Source organism: Diabrotica virgifera, chromosome 4 (assembly GCF_917563875.1).
Source record: "Diabrotica virgifera virgifera chromosome 4, PGI_DIABVI_V3a".
NCBI lineage: Eukaryota > Metazoa > Arthropoda > Insecta > Coleoptera > Chrysomelidae > Diabrotica > Diabrotica virgifera.
In genome coordinates this window covers 38,265,025-38,272,776 of record NC_065446.1, presented here as the reverse complement: position 1 = coordinate 38,272,776, position 7,752 = coordinate 38,265,025, and positions in this window count along the sequence as shown.

Genomic DNA, 7,752 nt, shown 5'->3' with positions numbered 1-7,752 from the left:
AATAGTAATCAAGTGACTAATTTTTTAAAGCTAAATCCCAAACTCAAATCATTAGACTGTTATAAGAATATATATATGAGGTCAGATCAAACTGTTATGCAACGTGAGTATACTTCAAAAATCAAAAAGGAACTTAGCGATCGTTTGGCAGCAGGTGAAAAAAATTTGATTATAAAATACAAAAATAATCTACCATTTATTGTCTCAAAAAACCTGTAGTATCATCCACTGGATCACCGAAAAATAATGACAACCTTTTTGTATACTATCAAAACTGTCGCGGTCTAAATTCGAAAACAACTATATTTTTTCAAAATGTCCTAATATCACAATATCACATTATTGCAATCACAGAATCTTGGCTTCGGGATGGAGTACGCAGTAGTGAACTATTTCCTGAAGACACCTACACAGTTTATCGTAAAGATCGAAGTTTTGGCAAGTTTGGAGGAGGAGTGATTTTTGCTGTAAATAATAACGTGTGTCATTCAGAACAACATAGTGTAGTGTTTCCTATAGAAAAAATTGATGTTTTATGTGTTAAAGTTTTCAAAACCAATATCAAACCAATCTTCTTTATAACAGTTTATATTCCACCTAACGTGACATTTAGTGAGTATTCTGATTTTTTTGACTATATTGAAACTTTCCATGAAACTCATGAGGTCGTTTTGATTGGAGATTTTAATTTAACAGATCTTGCGGCATATTATGTTAATAATAGTCAAATAACTCCTTCAATTAATAGATTTGTTCAACTATTAAACTATACAGATTCTGTACAATGTAACAAAATAAAAAATATACATGGAAAGATATTAGATTTGATTGTAACACCGTCAGTTTTTAGTTGCGAAGTTACACCTGAAGTCAATGCCTTAGTTCCTATTGATTATCATCATCCTGCTTTAACTTGTTATTTTCCGTATGAAGTCAAAGAAGATGAATATTTTGTTCCGAATCAGAAACGTCTTAATTTTAGAAAATATAACGTAAATAAATTTAACAAACTTTTAACCGAAATGGACTGGAGTCATTTAAAACATTTTTCAGATGTAGATTCTGCTGTAGATTCGTTTAGTTTGTCTCTCCAAGAAATTATAGATAAATGTGTTCCACTTAGTTCAACTAGATCTCAAAAATATCCAGCATGGTTTACATCTGAAATAATCGCCAAAGTTAAACGTAAACATCATTATCTGAGAATGTATAGACGAAGTAAATATTGTTTTTACCTCCAACGAGCTAAAGATCTCAGGAGAACTATTAAATTAGAAATACAACTAGAATATAAAAAATTTATTGAAAGATCCCAAAATTCTTTTAAGTCAGATGCGAGACAATTTTGGAACTTTGTTAATGCCAAAAATAATAAATCACGGATACCTGGTCTGATGAAATACGGTAGTGATAAGTTTACCACGAGTCAAGATATAGTAAACGCATTTGCAAACTTCTTTAAGAGTGTTTATATTTCTGATAGTAATAGCTCTCCTTCTGTTACATCTTATTTTAATTATAATCCAAGTTCTTACTTTAATATCGGTAAAATTACCAGTAACGATATTATAGAAGGTGCAAAGAAATTAAAAAATAAATTTTCCTGCGGTCCTGATAATTTTCCTGTTTCGATACTTAAATGTCACGTCGAGTCATTCATAGAACCACTTGTTGTAATTTTTAACCTCATTCTTAAGACAACAGCATTTCCAGCTGCGTGGAAAAATACAAGAGTTTGTCCTATTTTTAAATCAGGTTCAAACTCTGATATATCTAACTATCGACCTATCGCTCTTATATCAGCATTCTCTAAATTGTTCGAAATTATCTTGACAGATTACTTGTATGCTCATGTGCGTTGTTTGATTACCAGCAGTCAACATGGTTTTGTGAAAGCTCGGAGTACGGCAACAAATCTTTGTATATTTACAGAATATGTTTCGTCAGCTTTAGATTCAAGACAACAGGTGGACGTCATATACACTGATTTCAGTAAAGCATTTGACCGAGTCTCACACAATAAATTGCTAACAAAATTAGATCAGTTTGGAATTTCCAATAACTTTCAAATATTACTGAAATCATATTTAACTGATAGGAGTTTGTTCGTAGAATATCAAGGCTTTCGATCTTTTCGTTTTGTTGCCACGTCTGGAGTACCTCAGGGGTCAAATCTGGGTCCCTTATTATTTCTCCTTTTTGTTAATGATATCTGCTCCATCGTAGACTCTGAAACACAAGCAAGCAAGCAAGCAATTTGATTTAACCCGACCTGTGGGATTTGTTCACCCTCTCGAAGGAGTACATTCGGGTGTAACAAGTCATTGGGGCGAGGTGTTTTGACCCGAGTTATACAGGGATCACCCCACCTCGCTCCAATGCCCCAGGCCATCCCTTTCCCCCCCATAGCACGCTGATGCGCGATGGAGGCACAACTATCGTAGCCAAATGCTCTTCACAATGGAACCCTGGGTAATAAGATTCCACTGTGGTACCCTAATCGAATGCAAAAAACTAGGCCCAGCGTGATGCGCTCTATGCCTTTATCTTCTTAATAACTTATCCGCGGTACTAAAAATTGCTTGCTTGGGCCCCGAGTCATCGTGCCGAGCCCCACTGAGCCCTGTTGGGCCCTGCTGGGCCCCGCCCGATGACTCGATGCTCTAATTTTTATGTGTTTTTGGTTTTTTTTAAATTTTTTTGGGGGCTTTCGCCATTTTTTATTTTATATAAATTTTTTTGGGGGCTTAAGGCCCTTCTAATTTTCTAATATTTGCTTACCTTGGAGGTGGTCGTGGTACTTGGACTTCGTGGGTAACGCTATCTTCGGCACTTGTTTCGAGCTACGAACACACTACTATCACTTATCACTTTTAGTTTATCCTATAATTTGTTGTTTCGGGCGTCTGTGCTTCCATCGGTGGAACTCGTCGTATCTTAGCGTCTCTCGCAGTATGTAATTTGGGTGATGTTCTAACTCTGCGAATTTGACCCTTGCCTTGTCTGTCATGGTTTCTGTGACTCTCACCTGTTGGAGTTCTCTGAACAGGAATCTTTCAGCTACATATCTTGGGACTCTGACGGCCTCCCTCAAGCTGTTGTTATGGACTGCTTGGATCTTCTTCTTGTGTGTATTACATACGTGTCCCAATGCGAGAGACGCATAAGTTAATACCGGTAGGATTATACTATTTATCAATCTTAACCTTGTTTTGAGTGTTAGTTTACTTTTTCTGCCTGTGAGTCCTCTTAGATTCGCTCTTGCTATGTTGGCCTTTTGGACTGTGGCTTCTACGTGTTTTTGGAAGGTTAATCCTTTATCCATAATGACTCCTAGGTATTTGGCTTCGTTTTTCCACTCGATGGGCCTGTTCTGCACCCTCAATTGTTCCTCTGGCTGCTGTCTCCCTTTCTTGTATAGAACCGCTTGTGTTTTCTCTGAATTTATGGCTATCTTCCATTTGATACACCATGCTTCAATTTCTTCTAGTGCAGTTTGTAGGTTGGTCACTGCTATATCTGCGTTTCTATGCTTGGCCGCTATTGCTGTATCGTCGGCGTAGAGGCTCATGAGGGTACCTGGTGTTCTAGGTACATCTGCGGTGTATATCGTGTACAGCAGGGGTGACAGGACCGCTCCCTGTGGTACTCCAGCCTCCGGGATTCCGAGTTCGGACAGGACTTGTCCTATCCGAATCCTGAACCTCCGGCCGCCCAAGTACGACGAGATTAGCCTCGTCGTCGCTCCGCTGTACCCGTAATCCCGCATTTTGAATAGGAGCCCCTTGTGCCAGACTCTGTCGAATGCCTTGCTTACATCCAGGAACGCTGCTCCAGTGTACTGCTTATCATTGAAACCGGCTGCTATGTACTCGGTTAGCCTGAGGACTTGTAGTTCGCTGGAGTGCTCTGCTCTAAATCCGACTCTGAAACACTGTTGTACGCGGACGATATGAAAATATTTCGCAAAATTAACCATATTTCCGACTGCGTTAAACTTCAACAGGATATCTCTGCCATTAATGAATGGTGTTTCGATAATCAACTATCCTTAAATATAAAGAAATGTAAAGTAATGTCCTATACCCGAAAGATCAATAACATACATTTCGATTATAAGGTCAACAACATTTTACTGTCTTTTACCTCAGAGTTTAAAGATCTTGGTGTTATATTTGACAGTAAATTAACATTCTCAACTCATATTAATACCGTGGTCTCTAAAGCAACCAAATCTTTAGGATATATTATTAGAAGCTGCAGAGATGTAACGTCTGTGGAAGCTTTGCGTAGTTTATATTTTGGACTAGTTAGTAGTAAACTTAATTACTGCAGCGTGGTATGGAATCCTAATCATGCAGAACTTGTCTCTAATCTTGAATCTGTTCAAAAAAGATTCTTAAGATATTGTTACCTCAAAAAATATAACAGATATCCGGTTAGAGGCTATAGCTATAATTTACTCCTTTCTGAGTTTGGATTCCATTCACTGCGTAAGCAGCGTGAAATAAACGGCCTAATATTCATCTTCAAAATTGTCAATTGCCTTATATATTAATAGCGATGTTTTGCTTAGTCTTGTAGACTTTAATGTACCACGAGCTGTGTCACGTTCAGGTGTAACTTTTCATATTTCGGTGCCTAATTCGCACCATAATTTCTATTGTCCGATAAAAAGTATGTGCAGAAGTGTCAATAACTTAAGATCTGTGGACATTTTTTTTCTTAGTTTTAACATCTTTAAACGCGAAATACGCAATAGCTTATCGAATTGATGCCATGTTATTTTTCTTTATTAAGGTCTTTGTTTATTATTGTGTATGTGTATTAACAACAGAAACATTTTTGGTTATTCTTTATTTTATTTTATATTTTGTCATCAAGTGTTCAGTCAATGTATGTAGTTTTCTTATGTACACCTTTATGGGTTTATACCTGGTGTATGTATATTTCAATAAATAAATAAATAAATAAATAAATTAGCAATCTGTCAGATGACACTATCACAATTCAGTTGCGCCAGGTCTTCATTTTCTATAATAAAATAGTGATATCCGTCTAGATTTTCTTGACCCAAATTTGGCGTTAAATATATTTTTATTCTTTTTAAAGCCGAAAAAGACCGCTCGCCTGATGAATTAGAAGTTGGTATCGTGAAATAAACTTGCCGTAAAGGTAAAATATTAGGAAATGTTACCTTTAGGTATAACCTTTACATCCTGGATGATACCAAATTTTATAAATGTTTATTTAACTTTTGGCATAATGTTATAGAATGGGTTATTTCATTATGCAAGTTCTCTTTGGTTTCATCGACATATTTTTTATATTTCACATATAAAGTATTAATTGACGTCTTGACTGCTTCTTTATCTAGCGTAGAAAATCATCTAACCTGATGTAACATCTTTGTAGCATATATTATATCCTCGTCTTCGCAAAAAAATATTTTTGGCTTCTAGTTCAATTTCGCTTGACATATTTCTTACGTCTCCAACAAATCTCAAAATATATTGTCATTAGCCATTATTTCTACTCCAATTGACACGTTTAAGTTCACAGTTTCTTCACATTCACATATTGCTTTTGCATTAACTCGTTCCACAGTTTTGGTCCAAATCAGTGTCAATAGAGCTGTCTCAAAGATTTTATTCTGCAGTGTCTTGGCTTCATTTTAATTGCTAATTTTTCGTCTCTGTTATTGCTTAACTAGAAAAAATAGGTTTGATGGATCCCTAGTTTTTAACTAAAGCATTTAGGTACAGCGTCAAAAGTTTCTACAAGCTTTGATTTCATTACTTCCAAAAATTCATTGCAAATTTGGTGAGACAGATAGCTAACTGAACCTTTTCATTTATTCGCATTCCGTTGTAAATGCTCAGCTAAGAAGTAATCAAATTTAGCAAAGTATACAAGACAACTGTAATTTCCTTTATGATGAATCGTTAAATCCTCATTGCATCAACGGAAAGCTAGTCCTTGAGAAGCAAATCATTTAGTAGTGACAACAACTCTTCTTAGGACGTTTATCCAATAGTTAGCTTCGCATTTTACTTGCTTTTTTAAGACAGCGTGTATAACTCCAATCAATGATGATCTTGTTATTAATGTAACCATAGAGTTCAGATGAAATTTACTTTCTTCGTGAGATTTGAGCAAAATATTCAAATGTTTCCAGTGGGTCAGATGTCAAATGATTCCAAGCTCAGTTAAACTATTTTGTCAATTGAAAATAATTTGCACAGGTAACAATAAACAGCTTTAACACTTGCGCCGTATATTAGCCAATCTATCTTTTCTTTGTCTCCATTGGGTTTTCCTCTATAAAAGTTGCTTTTATTTAATCTTCTATAATAAGCTTTTTCTCCATCTTTAAACATGTTTTTATAACGTTCTAAGAAATCACTTTTTGGTTTAAAAGTTCGCAGTTTTTATAAAGTCATCAGTCTTAAAATCAGACCATTTCGAAATCGCAGGTATTTCGTCGTTTTTTTTTTCTATTTCGTACTTTACTTTTTTATTAGTAAAAGGAACGGGCCCCTGGGCGCCCGCCCCAAGCGCCCAGTGCATAAACCGGCACTGGTTCTAAGTGCAATATTAAGCGAGATATTGAAGATCAAAGCCGTTTTTTATTTTGTGTGAAATTTAATCGATGTATTCAATGCCATCTAGCGGAGAGCGAATAAATTTTATGCATGCTAATGAGAAAGGATTTTATAGTGCTTAAAATGAGCACTGTTAATAAAAGTTTTTTGTGCGTAAAATGAGTGAACTGTAATGAAAAAAAGAGGAACATCTAATGGTTTTTTTTAAATCAATGGATTTCATAAGTGCCATTTCCACCAAAATTAAAATTAATGATATTCCGTCTAAAATCAACTTTAATATAATGAGTTTGATGGATTCTAGCAGTTTCGCTGCTTTGGAACACATATTTTTTTAAAAAATCACGATTTTAAGAAAAAAAAATTTCGAATTTTTAAAAAACCACCTTTTTTTCATAATATCTCAAAAATAATGAAAGATACGAAAAAAAGTGTAATAATAAAAAAAATAGGTTTTTTTTTGACAAAAATTTTGGTCTGTTTGTTTTTCCTATCACACAAAAATTGACGAAGATATGATTGATTAACCGCTTAACGTGCTTATCCGAGTTAACTCGGTTTTAAACTACGTTTCTACTTTCGCTTAACCGAGTTAACTCGTGTTTAAAATATTTGTACGATATAAAAGGCGCCTACGCGTTTTAACTCCTCTAGCGCTAAATAACGGTATTCCCACTTGCATGGGGGCCCATACCTATGGGCCCATACCTATGGGCAGGGGGGCCGTGCCCCCCCTAGCTTTTCGGGTGCTCTAAACTATACCCAGATAGCACAAGTACGTTTTATGGACATCCAATGGACGTACCTACATCTGTGTACATTGGAACGTCCAATGGACGTCCCGCTAAGGTACAATGGACGTCCAGCGAATGTCCAGAGTTCACAAAATTGGACGTCCATAGAACGTCCGCTACAAACGTACATTGTACGTTGTATTGGAGCTTTCAGTGTACACCTTATTTCAATGTACGTCTTATGGACATTTGCAGGGCACTTTTCAGAAAGCAATCTAGTATCCATAATTTTGTGAATACATAGCAAAAAGCCTTTATAGGAAATAGTTCCTTATAATACTAAACTTATAATTAAAAATATTACACAAAAGACCTTTTTTATTTCTCTTTACTATAACTTCATTATAATATAT